At 34.9% G+C, this 20,142-nt stretch overlaps 3 pseudogenes across 2 annotated transcripts in view; 2 read left to right on the forward strand and 1 right to left on the reverse strand.

Moving 5' to 3' along the window:
- LOC147485954 (pentatricopeptide repeat-containing protein At2g15690, mitochondrial pseudogene) overlaps positions 1-20,142 on the reverse strand; it is a 42,750-nt pseudogene that overhangs the window by 7,401 nt on the left and 15,207 nt on the right. The window lies entirely within an intron of this gene.
- LOC147485955 (putative E3 ubiquitin-protein ligase ARI7 pseudogene) lies at positions 15,551-16,414 on the forward strand (annotated as a pseudogene).
- On the forward strand, positions 16,765-20,127 carry LOC147485956 (uroporphyrinogen decarboxylase 1, chloroplastic-like; annotated as a pseudogene). The gene is made up of 3 exons (XR_015202721.1): positions 16,765-16,903; positions 17,753-18,172; positions 19,587-20,127. The product of XR_015202721.1 is annotated as a uroporphyrinogen decarboxylase 1, chloroplastic-like (transcript).

Genomic DNA, 20,142 nt, shown 5'->3' on the forward strand with positions numbered 1-20,142 from the left:
TCTGTAGTTCTGTGGAGAAAATTAAGACAAAAAAAAATTACAACCAGCTAAACTGAAAGCCAGGACTCATATAACTAAAGACTAGCCACCTTAACTACAAATAGAAACTATCAGAAAACAATTGTAGCATTTTCACCATTTAACCATCCAAAAACTTGGTCACCCTATCATTGTCATCACTTGACAAGAACTTCATGCACAAGGGAGGCTTAACACCAACCAAAGAGAGTATAGCTGCTGGCATACCCCACAATGAGTCTCCACATATCAACTGTCTATTCAACTGAAAGTGTTCGGGTGGTTCTAGAATCTAGAAGCTTTTAGGAAAACAACGGGTGATTCTCTACTACGTATATAATTTTGATTTGTAGATAGCGGGGGCATGTTATCTTTGTTGGCATTGTCTTCAGAAGAAACAATCCATTAGACCAAGATGCATTTTCATTTAGTCCAGGAGACTTTTACTTAGATATGTCAAGATGGGTTGATTCTTCATATACAAAAGATGGATTTTTCTTTGTGCTTCCCAATTTTTGAAAATTTCAAAGCCCCAATAAATAGCTGAAGAGATACAACCAACTATTGTATCTGAACAGAGTAGGAAAGCGGTTATCGGATATGTTCAGGGCTTAATTGAATGTGTTCAGAGCTTAACTGGTAGTTATCTCGGTAGTAAGGTGAGATTTTTGACTGCCCAAGTATTTATTTTTGTTTAAATTTGATTCCCACGTTCAACTACATAGCATAGCATAACATGAGTGATTTCGAATATATGTGGTAGAAAGCCTGTGTTGTTACCTTTAACATTTCTATTAGTTGTGTAAATCTCACTTCTCTATTTCTTTATTCCGCAGATATATAACGTACTTGAGAGAGGAGGAAGCAGTTCGTTGTATTCAATCCGTACATGGCTACGTCTTAGACGACAAACCTTTAAGGTAAACCATGTTCCCATTGTTTTTGTTATGAGAGACTCCTTAGTTCTCCCTTTCTTTTGTTTGTAATATTGTTTGTGGATGTCATTTGCAGAGCCTGCTTTAGAACCACAAAATATTGCCATGCGTGGTTGAGAAATATGGTACAGATTATATTTTGATTCTTTTCATTTAGACAAGATTTTTGTTTCTGATAGGCTATAATTTTTTATTAACAAAATGTATTTATTGTTCCAATCTTGCAAAATCCCCGATTGTCTCTATTTTTGCATGAATTTGGCTCCCAAGATGATAGTTTTACTAAAGATGAGACAATTTCAAATTATACAAGGTATATCTTCATAGCTTGGGCTACTTTCCTTTTATAATTGTGTTACTGGGTTTTCATTGGATCAATATTAAGATGAGACATATCTTTATAAATTTGCCCACTTATTCATTTTCCCATTTTGCAATCGTACATTTTATTTCCTGAAATCACAAATTGAGTTTTTATAAGTCCCCCACCTACCTAATTTACGTCTTTTGTGATTTAAATATCGATAGTGTTGTTCTAACATACTCAAATTTCATGGGTACCTAATTTAGTTTTGCATGCATGTCTAATACAATACAATCCTGAACTTGCCCATTCTTAAACTACTTTTGAATGTTAAATGGTTAGAGATTAATCGATAGTGTTGTTCTAACATACTCAAATTTCATGGGTACCTAATTTAGTTTTGCATGCATGTCTAATACAATCTGGAACTTGCCCATTCTTAAACTACTTTGAATGTTAAATGGTTAGAGATTACCCAATCATTTTATTTGAAAAAGTTGTGTGGTGTGATTCTCCAAATAGTTAAAGTTTGTTGTTTCACGTAGTCCTTTCGAATCTTCATTCAACAGTTACTACACTATCTATGTCCCAGTCTCCGTCTTTGTAGATTGTACTACTATCATAATTTTGTTTACATGACATGTACAGTTCATTTATACTCCTACTTATTATTTCATTACATTAAATTCTACACTATTGGTATAAATCAATACTGGGACACATACCTTTTCCCATTTGTATCTTCTTTTTTTAATAGTGATTCGTTTCAAATATAGATTGATCAAATTGATAGTTCCCTTATGACAGGCATGATTTGTTTTTCTTTATTTGAGTTTTCTGCTGAGCTTGAGCATGTTTGTATCTTTGTCCCTGTCTTGAGAAGTCAATATTGTTTCCTTATTCCCACGTCAAAAGTCGTAAGGCTACCCGCTATGTTAATCAAGTCCATATACGTTGAAAGAGATTTCTTATATATATATTTTTTAAATTGTGTAGTTGCTTGAGGCGGCTTGGTGCTTGACAGACATAGCGGCTAGAGAGTTCAAGCAAACAAAAGCTTTACTTCCTGCACATTACCTAAGCTTATTGCTCATCTAGGAGGTTTGTGGTTGCTTTTGGATTCTCTTTGAAAATTGCATGTTGTTTTTTATAGTTTTAATTGCAAAGTTATTATTTCCTTTAATTGTTGTTGTTTTTGTGTCTTTGGTGATAACAAACCAGTAGCTACCTGCTTCTTCTAGCCTTGAGCCCAGTCTTTAAGACCTTGAAAAGTTTAGGGTCATTGATTGGTAGAGAAAAAAAAAAGAAATGCCAAAACATATTTATTGCTCTATTAGCTAACATATATGAGGGATTGCATTCAATTGGTGAAATTCGATATCCAATCAAAGAGTCTAAAGTCGTCTAATTAGGATTGTCATATGTTCTATTGGTTGTACTTGGTGAGTTGATGAGAAACTGAATTTGTATCCTACCACATGGTTGTTGTTGCAAGTAACATGTGGTGCACAATACTTTTTTTGGAAAAAAAAAAAAATCAATTGTATCATGAAAATTTGATGGAGTCATTCTTCAAATCTATCATCTGTTTTATTTTTTTAGCATGCTCTCTGTTATTATTCGTTGTTGTAAGTTGTGGATTAAATATTGAAATGGTAATATGTTGCAGAAAACATATATTTTGCATGAAATTGGAGATTCTTATATTTTTAGCAAGTTGTCAGTTGAAATTAAGATCCAAGGATGAGTCTCGAAAAATAAGTAAGTGTCACATTTGGTTTTTCCATTGTTACTGAGGGTTTCACACGAGATGACGATAAGGGATGTGGATTAATAGCCACGGCTTTGGCTACTAATTGGGTTATTCTCATCTCAACTAAAAGAGTCGAGTACTGGCGCGTAGGTTTGGCACTCTCAAGAAGGATCTTAGAAAATATGAAGAAACTCAAGTGACTAGGGCAAACTTAAACTCTTGCATGTTTCGTTTATTGGTGAATTCTTATTATGCAAAAGCTACTATTAGTTTTCTGGAATTTTCTAAGTGCTTCATCAAAGGTGAGTATCTTAATTATGTTATTTTAGATGCATATGATATCAACAATGTAACGTGTGTGTATATATATTTATTTATATGTTGCACATAAGCTTAATGATTATGAACAATTCTTTTATCCTTTTTTTAATGCAAGAACAATTCTTTTGGAATTCCACCTCAGTAGTGAAGACATTAGCAGATAAGATTTGGTTTTCTTTCTGATTTAGTTTTATATCTCATTAACCTCTATCTTCGTGTTTCTGTGAGCTAATCCAACTTATATCATGCCCATCATCTTTAAGAGTTAATGTGAAGGGAAAAGCTAAGTAGCTAACAAGCCAGGAAGAACTAGATAACATTGTCATTGCTACTGTATATAAGGACAAGTCAGAGTGACCTACTAACATATAGTGACTAAGGGGTGTACTTATGACCCTTTGTAATACTTGGTAACTAGGTAATATGCCTATGCTATTGTAACTCCTTTTTTTCGATGAATGATTGACCAACCAACTGACTATTATTGGAAATTTAAGAGATTTTATTTTCTATTTCAGTTTTACCGAATCCAAGTCCATGCCCAAGGTTTTTCCATTGTTACATAGATGCACTAACTTTTTTTCTTTCTCATCTACAACTACAATGTGCACTTGCTAGGATGAGTCTAACAAACATAATTGAAAGGCTCAAATTACGTGTAATTTGGAAATCAACTTATTAGTATATTACTTATATATATATTTCCTAGGTCATCAAATGGAATTGAAGTTCCACTGAGTAAAATTTTATATGCTCGAGCATAATTTGGCTATAAGTTTCTATTAGTTTTATTCATGCCACTTTTTTTGTTTTCCCTCTGAACAACTCATTTGTACTTCATCTCTACATTGAATTGTTTGTACAGAGGTGCCTTTGCTCCCTCTGTGGACTCATGGGCTCAACTTGTTCAATTGTTCATGGAACAATTTTACCCACCACTAAAGACAGATGAAATGCTTCACAAGATTCATTTCTTCAAATGCGGAAATCCTCATGAATTCTTTTCAGAGGCCTGGAATCGTTTCAATCGATCTTCTCATTGAATGCCCGCGATCATAATCTTGCGAAAAGACACGCTTTGTTCGTGCTTTCTTCAAGGGGCTTTCACATTATCATAAGGAGGTTCTAGATATCATGACCGGGGTAGTTTTCTTAGTAAAGGAGCCTTGGAGGCTTATAAATTCTTAGAAGATCAATCTAAGAAGAAAACAATTGGGGAGGTAACGATTCCTCCCGGCCCTCTCCTTCTTCTCTTGAGGTTAAACATGATCCCGAAGCTTAAAACTCTTATCGATGCCCTCACTAAAAAGGTAGATGCCATCTCTGCTCAACAACAACCCACTCCACCATGAACATTAACTCTACTTTCGTTGTAATGTGCATTTGTAGTATTGAGCATTCCGATTTCTATTGTCCTCTTGTCTATGCACAACCATCACCACACTTCACACTTCAACCAGTTCACTCAACATCAAGGACAAGGGAACTTAGGTGACCGTAATAGAGGTTTAGTACCCATAACCCGAACTATCAACATCAAGACATGAACGCCAACAAGCTTTAATTCCAATACAATCATCTACAGACAAAGTAGTAGTGACCTTGTTGGAGAAACAAAATCAAATTATGCAACAAAACTCCAACTTGATGAAAGATCGGCATGATCAAAACTCTAAAATGATGAAACAAACGATGCAAATGATGCAGTCTTTGTGCCAAAAGGTTATTGACATGTCTTCTAACCAAAATAATAACCAAACCGGCGTGTTTCCAAGTCAAGCGATTACCTAATCCTAAGTCAACAAACACCCCTTTGAAATAAACAAGATTTCTTGTAATGGTAATATAAACCAAGGGGACCTACATGCAAATCACTACCCTTCGCTCGTATGTAGTTGATAACCAAGTGACTATGCCTAAAGATTACCTGCAAACTAAAAATGATACCATACCAAATACTATAATAGAAACTGAAGACCCTACAACTGTAGAAGTACCAGTTAAACCACAACCAAAAAGGAAAACATTACAAGACCCAATAATAGAAAGTGAAGACCCTACACCTGTAGAGGTTCCAATATGGACACCTAGATGGAAAACGGATAGAGATAAAGCAAAGACTAATAAAACTTTTATCCCTTCTGCTAAAAATAGCGATAAAGCACCATATCCCCAAAGACTAGTTGTGTTTAAAAAGGATGAGAATTTTAATGAGATTAGGAAAGTGTTTAAAAATTTGACTATAAACCTACCTTTTCTAGAAGCTATAAAAAGTCTACCTGGACACGCTAAGTTTCTAAAAGAGTTGTGCACCAAGAAGAGGAAAACCAACATACCCCACCTAAGTATTCTTAATCAACAATATCCTCTTTATCCGAACATAACAGAATTGTTAAGTACAAGGACCACGGTCGCCCTATCAGATAATGCACCTTAGGTGATACCTTCATAACAACTGCTTTATTAGACACGGGGCAGTGTGTTAACTTACTCCCTTTTTATTTATATAAACAACTAGGTCTAACAAAACTTCAACCAACCAAAATGACTTTGCGGTTAATTTCATCGTTCTATTAAGTATCCCAAGGGTGTAGTTGAAAATATTCTCGTTAAAGTTCGGATTTTTACTATCCAAACGACTTTGTTATTCTTGACACGAAGTTGCTCATGATTCCATTCCCATCATCTTAGTGGCCCTTTCTTGGCAACCGCCAATGCCCAAATCAATTGTTGGGATGGCTCAATGACTCTTTCTTTTGGAAATCTTTTCGTAGAAGTTAACATGTTTAGACAAAAAACAGGGACAACTAGGTTTGCCTGTAGAAGGGGAAGTGAAGTCCATTGAGAGTTTTGTACCTCACATTAGTCAAGCGGTGACACTTTAGTCCCCACACTAGTAGATACCCCTCTTATGGAAGAAGACAAGGATCACAATTTCTACTCCCTAGATGTAGATAACATCAAGGAGGATTTCCTTCGACTCTTTTGCAAACCCTTCTTTGCGCCACCTCATGAGTTCTCTCCTATTGACATCCATTCATCTCTTGACGCCATGACGGAAGAAGAATTTTTTTTGCCTCTATCCCAAATGATTCTTCTTACCCACCTATTATGAATGTCTTACATATCTCAAGGCCTCCTCATGATATAGACCTAAGAACACTAGTTGAACACCATTCACCCACCTCACATCCCCATGTCACTCATTCACCTTCCATCACGAATGTTCCTCGCCCTCTACCTTTTCAAAGAAACATTGAGTTTGTACTTGACCTTGGCATTTCTCCTATGCTTCATAACTATCTAAAACCAATTGGTGAAGAAGTAACACCCAAGGACAAGCCACCTGACACATTTTCATTTTTTCCATTTTTTCCTTCTCAAAATTATCCACATCCTACGTATCTTCCACAACCATCAATTTTCTCACGTTCATTTACTTGGCATCCCCTTCGTAAGAGGACAAAGAAGAAACTGTATGCTCAATTAGGTTTTTGATCTATAAGGCTTTGCTCTCATTCCACTAAGCTACGTCATAGGAAATCTTAGTGCTTAATTCTGTTTTTGATGGTGCATTCCATGTTAATTATTTGTGGAAAGACCCACAACTTTTTTTCGATTGTTGATATATGGTAAACTGCATTTTAATACATATATATTAGTAAGTCTAGGGAATCGACTTTAAAAGACCCAAGTTTTCGTACAATACCAACTTTTTGGAGTATAGGCCAAACAAAATTTTCAAACTTAAAAAGAGTTTTCCAATTTTGTTTGGGGGTAGCATTTTTGGTATTCATTTTAAATCATGTTGCCACCCTAAGCCTGTCATGTTTTACTTGATGGGAGTTTGTGTTAGTTAGACGCGTGCCGGTTTAATTATGCTTCATATTATCATATCATCTTTACAATATTTATTTCACAGTGCACCCAATTTTTTTGCTACGTTTCTATGGTAAATTCTTTCCTTATCTCTTTACACTTTGAGGACAAAGCGTTCAATTGTTTGGGGGTGGGATAGAAACATTGCAAAAATTAGACACTTTTAGGATGTAAATTACGCACTTTTATTTATAAAATGTTAAAAATTATAAAAATTAGTTAGTTACATAATTTAATTGTGCTATTGAATTGTTTCATGAACCCCCTTTTCCCAAATTGTTTGGAGGTGGTATAGAAACACGATGTAAATGTTAAGCACATATTAGGTTGTATATTACGTATTATTTGTCTTAAAAATAATAAAAATAAAAATAAAAATAAAAATAAAAAGTTTATGCTATACACTTAGGAATATTGGTATTGTTTCTTTCTCTATGCTCTTAATAATCTAGAAGTCTCACGTAGCTTTTGCATTAGAATAGTTTTTAGAAACTTAGGTTAATATGTAGGTAATAATCTTTGCATCTATCTATAAATATATTAAATGAGTATCTATGATTGTTTGGCAATAAAGTTTTGAAATCTAGGCTAGAGTACTTATTCTACAAATCCTGTGAGAATATAGCCTAAAGCCTTATATGAGTGAAACATTTGAGAAATGACACAAGGGAGAAGTATATTCGAATAGAAAATCACACGCCCCACTTGCTTGACCACTATACCATGTCCTAAGAGAGAATTTAGGCCCTTTTTGGATCGATATAGCTAGAAATTCCGACCTAAGTATATTTTCCGCTAGTTAAGCCCGAGCCTTTCATTAGCCCTTTCATAAAACCACAAATCCTTTTTACCCCTGTTACAAAACAAAACAAAATAAAAAATTCAACCTACCCAATTTAGATAAGTCCGAGAATAGAATAAGGAAGAAAGAAGAAAAAAAACCTATGTAAACAAAAGTTAGTTAATTGCTTGAAAATAAAGAAAAGAAGTTTCCATCCAAAGAAAAGAAAAAATAGAAATAGAAATAAAATAAAAACTCCAAAAAATAGAATAAAAGGAGTCAAAAGCCAAAGAAAAAAAAAAAAAATGGCTAAAGATGGAAACAAAGTGTAGAAGCAAAAGTAAATAACAAGGTTTTCTCTAGTTACATAATATGAAGACTCTATTATCTCAGACTTGTCTTTTTGAATATCCGTTTCCTTCATTCTTAAACCATCTCCTAATCCCCGCAACACCTAATAAAGACTTCTAGCTCAATTAGGAATAGGTTAGTGGGATAGTAAGTGGCAGATGTGTTTGATCAACTTCGGCTTCCTTGTGTGTCATTGAGATTGTAAGGTAAAGTATGCCCACCGCATTAATGGAGTAGCAAAACTTGAGTGGAAAAATCGAGAGTGATTTTGTCTTGACTTTATGTGAGAACCTACTTAAGGACGCTATTCCAAAGTTTCGAAACGGATCTCATTCTTGCATTTCATAGCATTACTCATTGTATATATGTTTATTCGTAGATGATTGATTATTATGCATATATTAGCTTAGGTTTCGACATGATTATTCTCATTCATTCATTGCTAGTGAGATGTATAGATAATTGAGACATAAATAAGGAAACAATAGTTTTATTTCTTAGTCGTTGTAGTATAGATGAAGTTTGTGAGTACCTTCACTGGAAAACTCTCACGAGGCTATAACTCATCCACTAGGGAATTTCTAGTGGCTTAAGACATTGTTGCATATGGTTAATGCAATCGCACTCAGCGAAACGAGAGTAGATAGAACTCCATTTTTGGTCACTTATTCTAATTTCTCATATTTGCTTGAGGACAAGTAAAATGCTGTTTGGAGGTGGTTTGATAAGAGCCCAAAACTGTAGTTTTAACCCCTTAACAATCATACTTTTAGACCAATTATGTGAGTAATAATTAAGAGTTAATACTGATTACGTGTTTTTATGCATTTTAGGCTTCAAAGTCTATTATGTGCAGAAATGTGCCACTTTAGCGAGATAAAGGAGCAAAGGTCGGTTGCTAAGGAGTTCTGTGAATAAAGGCCAAGATTCAAGGAGACAAAGCCTTTGTAGAGCCCGGTCCAAAAGCTGAAAAGTCAACAACATGGTAGAAACAATGCACAAGTCGCTTAACTTCCGGCGGTCAGATCTTTGGACTCAGACCTCAGAATTGGGAGAATCTTATGTCAAAACGACCGACTCGGAAAAAGCTTTCCAATGGTCAAAGCCTTGGCCCAATCAAAGGAGCAGAAGTGGACGAAACATCTGTCGAAGCCAACTGCAGCTGAAGAGCCCATTTTGGACTAAAGAAATTGGGTTTTGGGCCGATTTTTCCGACCAAAAAATATGGCTCCAAGCCCATGCACGATTTTTGATCTGAATGTATAAAAACAAAAGCTTGACTCTTTGTTAAAGGTAGTTAGGTTAGGAAGCTAATGTTAATGGAGTTTAGGGTTAGAAAAAGATAGATCTAGATTAGTTTTTAGATCTAGATCTAGTTTTTTTTACATTCATTCAATTAGTTAGTTTAGAATCATATTTTAGTTTTTAGAATAAAGTATTAGTTCTTCATTTCAATTTAGATTATTGCTTAAATTCTTATTTAGATTTAGTTGTCTTAAATTCATAATTAGTTATTCACAATCTTAGTTCTAAATTAGTTTTAATTTCAGTTTAATTTAATTATGTCTTATTGTTATTATTGTTCTTGTGTTGGGAATGGTAGTATAGAAATTTCACATCAAATCATTACTCTCACCATTGTTCCTTTTGGGTTTGATTAGTTGAATTTGATTTAAGTCTAGAGAGTTAAGAGTGGACGAATCCTTACTCATTATATTGCATGATTATGTTTTGAGAGTAAGAAGAATTGATTTAAATGTAAGAACGGTAGGATTATGTATTAGTGTTGTTAACATTAATATTTAGGATTCTATTGTTTTTACGGGGTATCAATTAATTAGATTAAAACAAATAACCAAAGGCCCAAAGCCCAACCGGCCAGTTTGTATAATTCTAATCATCCATAACAAACCCGTAATCTCTCCCTCATTTATTTCAATCTCAATTCTTAAACAAGCGTAAGACCTCAACCCAAACAAAAAACAAAAAACAAAAAAACAAATTCATAAAGGACTTGCGACGCAGCTTGTTGCATGCTTATCCTAATTATTTGTAAAACTCGTTATCATTATCAATAAAATTTCTATTTAAAAAAAAAACAAAAAACAAAAAACAAAATAAAACAAGATAATTTTTTACTTTCAATGTTAATCTTTTATAGTTTTATCCACATAATAGTATGGTTATATAGACTTATAGTATTATAGGAAGTTAACAATTTATTGAATTATTGTAGATTTGTGGACTAGATTATGTAGATATATATGGACATAGGGCTTGTCCTAATTATTTGTAAAACTCGTTATCATTATTAATAAAATTTTCACTTAAAAAAACAAAAAACAAATATATAACAATGGGGTTTACTGTTTGATACTATTGGCGAACTATGTATCCCATCATATCCCATCATTTTTTACAGCTTTTCTCATGACTACCTCGATCCTTGTAGTTATACTCTTTTCCACATGTTATACATGTCATAGGATTTTCCCCAGCCATAGATGAACTGATTTGGTGTATATGACCTAAAATATCACTTTTATCTGGATATGATGTTTTGATCCGATGTTTGATATGAAGTTGTAATAAAATAAGGCCGAAAATATCGGTCGAAATGTAGATATTTTGTTGATATATTTCGGTTTCGGCGGTACCCGAAATATTGACCATATATATTGACTTATTTCCAAACCGAGATATATCGTATTTTTTGATATATTGTATCCTAAAAGATATATGTTTTAATAAGCCTAAAAGAACGATATGTATCCTAGACACATCTCTACACTATATGATAGCCGGATTTTTTGGAGGAAAATTTCTCAACTGAACTATGTATTTGTAATCTTTCTATTTTATGATTTTAGAACCACCTCCATTAATTATTCTAATCAGCTCCCTCCTTTTTAAATAATTTACCAAAAACTCTCTCACTTTATTGAAATTAGAATTAGCTTCATATTATTCTAATCAGCTCCCTCCTTTTTAAACAATTTACCAAAAACTCTCTCACTTTATTGAAATTAGAATTAACTTCATATTATTTAAAATAATTTAGAAAACCTCATTCACGTCACTCAAATTATATTCAACTCCTCCTAATGTTTTTATATTATTTTTTAGATTATAACTAGAATTCAAAAAATCATACTATCGAAGAGATGTTAGAGCGACAGGTTTAAAGATTTGAAAAAACATCGATGCGTAGCACGGTTCGCATACTCGTATACATATATAATAGAAATATGCAAACGCAATATGCGTACATAAACTGAAATTCTCACTCAATTCCATGGCTTAACAATCACGTCAAGGAATAGGTCTCTCGAGTGAGTTGCACATTTAAAAGCATGCGAAAAGTTATTCATCAAGATAGAATGCCACAGTGACTTAGCATCAACTAGTGAGAGTATAATTCACAATCCTCCTTGTCTTCCTTCTGTAATGGTCGTGTTAACTTTCGGTTAATTCGAGGTATGCATATTAGCTCCTTATCCTACACCACGCCACCACCATTGTTGGTCATAGATCAACCACACTATGTGAATATTTTTTAATTCCTTACTAATCAAGTAATCGGTAGTTACTTCTTCCGAAGTCTCGATTCTTCATCTCTCTAACCTTCTTCCTTTAACCCTTGGTTGATCGCCGGTAAAAGCATTCCTGCGAGCATACCGAAAATGAGCATATTTTAGTTATGGTGTAGTTTTTGCAAGGTCAGCATTTCGGGCATTTGATGAACCTGCTGCAGGTTAGGTGAATAAATGGCAAACTAATTTGACATCTGAGTAAATAATGACGATTGATACACTAGGGATACATGTGTTTCTGCTAAATAGATCTCATTGGCACAATATTTGAAGAAACTTGTATAGTTAAATTGGGTAATTTACCTTGATCACCCAGTCAAAGTTCCTCTTTGGTCACGTATTCCTGTTCAAGAAAGCCTTTGCAAGCATTCTTCAATGGTAGTTCCCGATACTCCAGGTTTGCTCAAAGGGAGAATGGATGAGGGTAGGGCCGGCCCTAAGTTTCCAAAGGCCCAATGCAAAGTCCGCAATATGGGGCCTATTTGTTTACTTTTTCTGGGCTATTGTTTGGGGTTTTAATACCATAGTGGGTTTTGTATAGTTTAATGGGGCCTTTAGTTTCGGTTTAATTTGGGGGCCTTATGCAAGGGCTTAGACAGCATAGGCCCAGGGCCCCCCGGATGAGGGTGGACTTTTCCATGAGATTCTGCAAGAAGACATTCAATTACTGAAACAATACTAGCTAATCTGCCTGTCCTATGGCCAGGCTTACTACTATAGAGATTAGACCACATTAGTAAATACATATTTTGGGTATGTTTGTTATTAGTCTTAAAAGTTAGCGTTTACAGTGTTTAGTGTTTTTGTACATGACAGACTTGCAATTTTCCTGTTTATATATAAACTTCAGAAAAAAAAAATAGCAATAAAACTATTGACAAAGTCATATATACATTTGAAATGAACAATTATACCTTAACTGAATTCTTACAATGAAATAAAAGAATACAAATATAAATCAAAGATGAATAACCTAGCCATATGGTGTCCAAAACATATTTGAGTTTTTTAATAAAGAAGTGCGATAAAAGGAGTAAAACTTGTCAGTATAGTACATTTTGACTTTGATCATACCTGTGTTCCAATTAAGTTCATATACACAAAATCAATGTCAACTGAATAAACCGACAATGGTATGGAAACATTTCAAACAATAGCAATTAACATAAACTAACTATGATATAATTTTGACTTTGATCATACTTTATCGCCATAATGTTGACCACCACATGATATTATGATGCATTGGTACCAAATAATTTTTATACTATAATGAAATATATATAAAAGCATGTATCAACATGAGTACATGATGTACACTCGTTAACTTAATCAAGTAATGACACTTTTGATTATCACCGGCGATAATCTTCTCAAAATTATATAGGAGCAGTGTTGATGTAATGTAGCCTCTGTAAAATGCATGACATCAAAAAGAAGTAAATCGATAGCCAATATGTCCATGTATTCCTTAAAGAAGTAAAGAATTGATCATACCATCCACTCGCTATACACTTTCCATTATACAAAAAAGTTGTTTAATGGCCCAACTATTTGTTTAGTAAATCCTTTCAAGATGCTTAATATAATAGGTCACTTTAGTGCACTAATAAATGAGAATGTACTTGTCACTTCTCCTTATGCTTTAGGCAAGGGGATACGAACTGTTGAAAATAACACCTGCTCTATGGCATTAATTCATGCATGAAAGGCAGACACATTATTACATAACCATGGTCTTTGTTGAAATGAGAAAAGACTGACTCTATCAAGAACATTATACATGTCTTTGAATAAAGTAACGTTCAAATTCAAATCTTCCCTAAAAAAAATGTTTACTTAGTCAAGGCATAAACTTTAAAAAAAATTAGCATCTTCAAACCATTGCAAGAATCAATAAAAGAACAACGGTGATAATCTCAAATAGATTCAATTTGGACATTGACTTAAGACAGTTCTCTACTTATTTGGCCACTAAGTAAGTGATTTGGAAACCCATACAATGTTTATGAGAAAACATCAAATTATTCATTGCATGACTTATTTTCTTACGTACATGCTTTCTAATTTTATCTAGAATTTGATGATTCAATTAGAAGTGATAGTGTACATATACACTTACTGTTTTGGAAGCCTTAAGCGATGTTCCTTAGTATTACTTTCCTCTGCTATTTCTTTGTGGAATGGTTTAAGGAGAAAAAAAAGAATCCATCACTTGCCACTAAATAATTTTCCCCCGTTTAACCAAAAGGAAATTGGGTCATTCAGCAAATACTAACTTCCTTAGTTCCATAAAGTGTTAAGCATTTGAATATATGTGTTTCAAAACCACAGTATACAATATGTTTTTTTTAGTGTACATAGTAAGAAAAGATATTATCAGCAAAAGCAAAGAGTTCAGTAGCATCAATGTATGAGATCAGTAATAGTTAAAATCAAGAAAAGTCAAAAAAGAGGTATTTAACGCAATGCAATCTATTAACTCAAATCAAAATTGTTTATTCTTCTTTCAACTCTCACAAATTGTCTTTACTGCTAAACTTCTACGGTGATTAACACATGAGAATGCTCCATATCTAGTGAATGGATTCTATTGTTAAAATTTGCAATATACAGGGTGAATGTCACTAAAACAGGAGTATAATAATAATCATAATAAAACAGGAAAGAATAGTGGAACAGGAGGACCTGCAGCATTTTGAACACATGCAACCGAATCTCAGAAGACCAATCTTTCCTGACTAAAATAAAGGATGTGCCTGCTAGAGTCCTAATATCTCCGGATTTTATCTACAAACAAACAAATGTATTGATCAGTCTATTATTAAAAAGCACTATTGAAGGATTTGAAGCAAAAAAAAAAAAAAAAAAAAAGTTACAGATTCTAAGTAAGAAAGAGCAAATACGTTTCTAGTTTCTCAAAGAAGAACTCCAATCCACCATTGCAGCTATCACCGTGCAACATTACTTGCAGTACTCTTCTCCTCCTCCATAACCTTTTTTTTTGATGAGGTTTGCTTTTGCAAGGCTTCTAAACAAAAATTTGTTGGTACATTTCGATTAATAAGAAGTAGTGAGGCCGTGAGGGTGGGGGTCCTTATCTCTTGAGATCTCTATCTCTTTTCTTATTGGTTTCGACACTTTGAGCTTCAATTGTTTGTCACCCGATAGTCTCTAAGTCTCTATACACCATGAAAAACGCCAATATATTTCTTGTGTGGCTCTTCCACCTTTCATCACTTCCCACCCTTCATGTCCACACATATTATCCATAAGAGTCCACATCTGTAATAATTCAGAGAGAACATCCAAGAAATATGCAATTACATTTGATATAGCTGCTATAAAAACAAACATCAATGGAGTGGAACCAGCTAACAGATGCTTCTAAGTGAGACGGCTTCTATAGCTACAAACGAAAAAATTCTAAAAGCTACACAACATCGTAATCTTTACTATAGACTTACCTTTCTACACTCGTTTTGTCAAGAAAATGAAGATTGCTGGGATCGATTTTGAAATAGGCGACAAAGTACGTAGGAGCCCTGCTAAAAGAAAACACCTAAGTATCGAATAAGGAATTATATAGCTAGAAGCTAAAAGACTTAAAGTAGAATGCATGCCGCTGCTTGTGGTCATCTTTCGTAAAAAATGTTGGAAAGGTTATGTTGGCACAACAATTAATGATGTCCCTGGGTGTTTAGTGTTGCGATGTCCTGATCCCTCATGTCACGCTGCTGTTGGTCATGACATGATCAATTCTTTGGTTTCTAATGAAAGTAAGGAGAAGTATTCCCGTTACCTTCTTAGAACCTTTGTTGAAAGCAATCATAAAATCAAGTGGTGCCCTGCACTTGGCTATGAGAATGCTATAGATTTTGAAGTTGGAAGTGAGAGCTACAATGTTTGTGCGGAGGACGCTCATAGTGACCAAGTGGATCTTGAAGAATAGTGATGAGTCTGAAAACGTCAACTGGATATTAGCTAATCCGAAGGCTTGTCCTGAATGCAAGAGACCTATTCAGAAAAATGACGGATGCATGCTTATGACCTGCAGACCTCCTTGTCGCCACGCGTTTTGCTGGTGGTGTCTTGCTGGTGGACTAAGCATGGCTACGATGGTCCGTGTAATCGTTATAATGAGAAAGAAAAGCAAGACGGGACAGAGAAGAGAACAAAGATGGCTAAACAATTGATAGATAGATATACTCATTATTATGAAAGATGGGTTGTCAAGGCAAAAGGCGGTTGGAGATTTGAAGCAAATGCAAGATGTCAGATGTGAATATGGAGAAGCTAGGAAAAAATCAATGTCAGACTCTATTATAGCTCAAGTTCATAATAGAGGCCTGGCTACAGATAATTGCAGGCGTGTTCTCGAGTGAACCTACTACGCCTGAGCATGAACATAAGAAGAGGGAGTTATTTGAGTTCGAGTTAGAACGTCTTCATCTATGTGCAGAGAAAGAGTTTCAATAACTTCCGTGCAAAGCTAAAATTTCTGACCAACACTACCTGTAAAATCCTAACTTTAATCGATAACAAAACACTCTTCCCCTTTGAGGTTTTTCAGATCTTCTTCTTCAGAGAAAACAACCCTTCGTATTCGTCTTCTTATCATCTCGACAGAAACAAAACCCCAAACCCACTTTTCGTCAAAACATTAAAACAAAAACAACACCCCGACTAGGTCAATTCGATGAAGATTAAATGGCTCCTTTAATTCATTTTTAACTGTGCAACAGCTCAGGCTCTAGGATTGCCATTTCTAAGTTCATATCTACAATCAATTGGATCCAATTACAATCGACGGTGTTACTTCCAAACGGTCCCTAACAAAGTAATTCCTGATCGTGAAAAAATCCAGTCAGATAAGAAGACTCCATTTCTACCAACCGCAAGGTTGTCTTGCGACTGTCTTCGCGGAACCTTTCCAAAGCTTCATTTGCAGCAGTAGCCAATTCAGCTGTAAGTGTGGAGAACCTCTTTAACTCCTGTTTTATTTAAAGTGTCAGTTATTCCATCACGCTAATTATTAAAGAATTAGGAAAGGGTAAACCAAACCTCACCTGCCCGTCTCATTAAGAGACTTCCTGACAAGTTCCTTCAGTACAAAATGAACCTGAAAGAACACTTCATTAGTTAAAGAAAGATGTCTACTTAAGTAATTAAAGACCTTAGCACCTCCAGCAGAAATTCTCTGCCGCAGTTACACACACGCACACCATAAGACAGTCGACTATAGCATGGCCGTAAGTTAACCTGATATTCAAAGACAAGTAAAACATTTGCAGCAATATAACTTACAGCATCCACTAAAGCTTCAGCAGGACCTCTGAAATAATTTAGAGCTCCTTCAATAAGACGCCGGTAACCTTGCTCTGGAGCAATCAAGTGGGTAACCATCTGCCTCGGAAACCACTTTCTTTACATTATTTATGGAAAGATGCTGATCAAAAGGAAGCTTTTTCAAAGCAGCAGTGAGCTGGTTGTCAAAAACTCCATAAATCCGATCACCGCCAGGCCGTCTGCACTTGCAATAAATCAAGAAAGAACAAGAAGGAACATAGGATTAGTATGTAAAAATACTTGCTATCAAGGTTTACAAAATGCATTGAGGTTTAAGCCTTTTAGGGATTTTGTGCCTTAAGGCTTAAGACTTCACAGATGTATACATGCTTACTGTGAAGCTACAACCTCAATGGTGTGAGGCGTGCGTGAAGTCGGATTTTACCCCAGCCGGACCATTTTTATATTGACTTTTTTTTGTCCATTTTTTTCCCACGGTTTTGACATCAACCCTATAAATTTTTTAAGGGCTAAATGCCCCAATTAGGTCTTCTTATCTTCTTGACAGAAGCAAAACCCCAACCCCACTCTTCATCAATAACAGCCACCAGCATGGATGCATGATGCGTCAAGCAGGAAGGTATATGGCTATTTACAGAAAGCTTGCAGAGAAACACCCATCCGTCAGGGAAAGGTCAGAGACAACTGATGTCATTGTGGAAATATCTTTGCAGCCTTGGAAAGCTTTCCGTCCCGATGGAGTTATTATTTTCTCTGACATACTTACTCCTTTTCCGGCATTCGGTGTGCCATTCGACATTGAAGAAGTGAGGGTCCTGTTATTCAGTCTCCAATTCATTCTGAAGAGGGATTGAAAGCATTGCATCCCATTGACTTAGACATGCACTCCATTTCGTGGGGGAGTCCCTGCGAATATTGCACTAGGAGGTATACATTTTGTTTTTTTTTTTCCATTTTGAAGAGAAGTTCTGTTCACCTAGGAAATGTTGGTTTAAAGATGAGATATGTGAGAAAATGTGGAACCTTAAAGTCTGAATAACAAAACTTTATTTATTTGAGATGAAAGTCTAAGAGAAGGAAACTGATTCATACGAGACTCTCTTCTTTCTACTGGAAGAGACAGCCTAATATATAGGACTCAATACTAGTAGTGGGCATTCCCACGAGTCCGAATTTGTTCACCAGCACATTTGCTGGTGAAATCTACCAGCGCTACTTAGAGTCCACGTGTATTACTAAACTTCTCCTATTTTCTTTTTTCTTTTTTAGAGAAATGAATTAAAAAAAAGTAAGTATATCAAAAAAAAACCAAAAAGAAAATAACAATTTTCTTCAAGATTTTCTCCCCAAACTCTCTCTCCACTTCCCTCAATCTTCTTTCTCGCCCTCCATCCCTCTTCTTCCCCACTTTTCTGTATTCATTGAATCAATTTATAAATGGATTCTAAAAAATTTAGATAAAAAAAGGTTAATACCCAACAAGCCAATTGTAGCAGTTGGTGCAAGTGCAACAATTATTTTAGGAGCTTAATCCCTTTCTAAAGCTCTTCCCGATCAACTTTCATAAAACTATTCACTTACATATACCTGCTTCACGTAAACTTGTTTTGGTTCAAACACAAAAAGCAATTATAGCATTTTAAAAACCCAACCCCGTTCTTTTTTTTTCCCATTGACCAACACATATATGCAGTAGAGCTTGCTTTCAAGAAAGTAAACCTGCAAAAATAAGCTTGTCGAATTTTTTTGGCATCCCATGATTTTTTCTCAATTTCGCATTCATCTGGTTCCATCTTTAATTACTAAAAGAGAAAAATTATAGAAAAGTATTGGAGTGGAGAAGATGAAGAATGAAGGAAGGGCGGGAGAGAGAATGGAAGTTGGAGAGAAGTGGGTGAGGAGAGTACGCCAATGATTTGAGGAGAAAATTGTGGGAAAAATTGTTATTTCCTTTTTTATTTTTTTTGGATATACTTATTTTATTTTAATTTATTTCTCTAAAAAAGAAAAAAGAAAAATAAAAATAGGAGAGATTTGATAATACACGTGGACTCTAAGTAGCGCTGGTAGATTTCACCAGCAAATGTGCTGGTGAACAAATTCGGACTCGCATTCCCACTATGAACTTCTAAACTGAAATACAGAACTACATGCTCTAAAATAGCTAACAACTAAATACTAAGTCAAACATGACACATGGCAGAAACATCTACCTAGCAGACTAACAAATATACTTGCATCAATTCTCATCAGTTTATGTATAACTTGGTCATAGCTCTTTCTTTTCTGATAGTCGATTATTCCTTACTAGCATACTCTGATTCAACTTTACTATATGTAGGTCGGAGAACAAGCAGCGGTGCTGGGTTGTGGGAGCGCCATGGACGATTGCAACATACATAGTGGAGGGGGGGTACGACTCGCACATATACAACTATTAAGAGAATGTGTCATACTGCACTGCATGTATTGAAGGCTCTTCTCTCTCATCTGACACAGGCAATAACTGAATATATAGTATTTCAAGTGAATTCTGGGGCTCACTGCATACAAATATTTGATTCACCCTAACATAAGTAGCTTTAGAAATCATGTCAATAAACTAAGTATATAGACCATAAGTTGTAAAAAGTCGATGCTAGAATACTAGGCACTATATGATAGGTATATATAATAGCTATTGTAGTTACAGAAACTTCAGAGTCTAGTTTGTAACGAAGGTGCTTTAATCAGGATCAAATCAAAAAGATTTGAGCTTTATGAACACATCTCCAAAAGATGGAAATATCGGTGTTCAGAGATTCAATCTGAGATGTCTGTCAAACTGCTACTACCACCACTAAAAGTATTACTCAAGAAGATAGTCATGCTCTAGTTCTATCTGAGTCAATGTTCCA

The sequence above is a fragment of the Coptis chinensis genome, chromosome 7 (assembly GCF_015680905.1).
Source record: "Coptis chinensis isolate HL-2020 chromosome 7, ASM1568090v1, whole genome shotgun sequence".
Lineage (NCBI taxonomy): Eukaryota > Viridiplantae > Streptophyta > Magnoliopsida > Ranunculales > Ranunculaceae > Coptis > Coptis chinensis.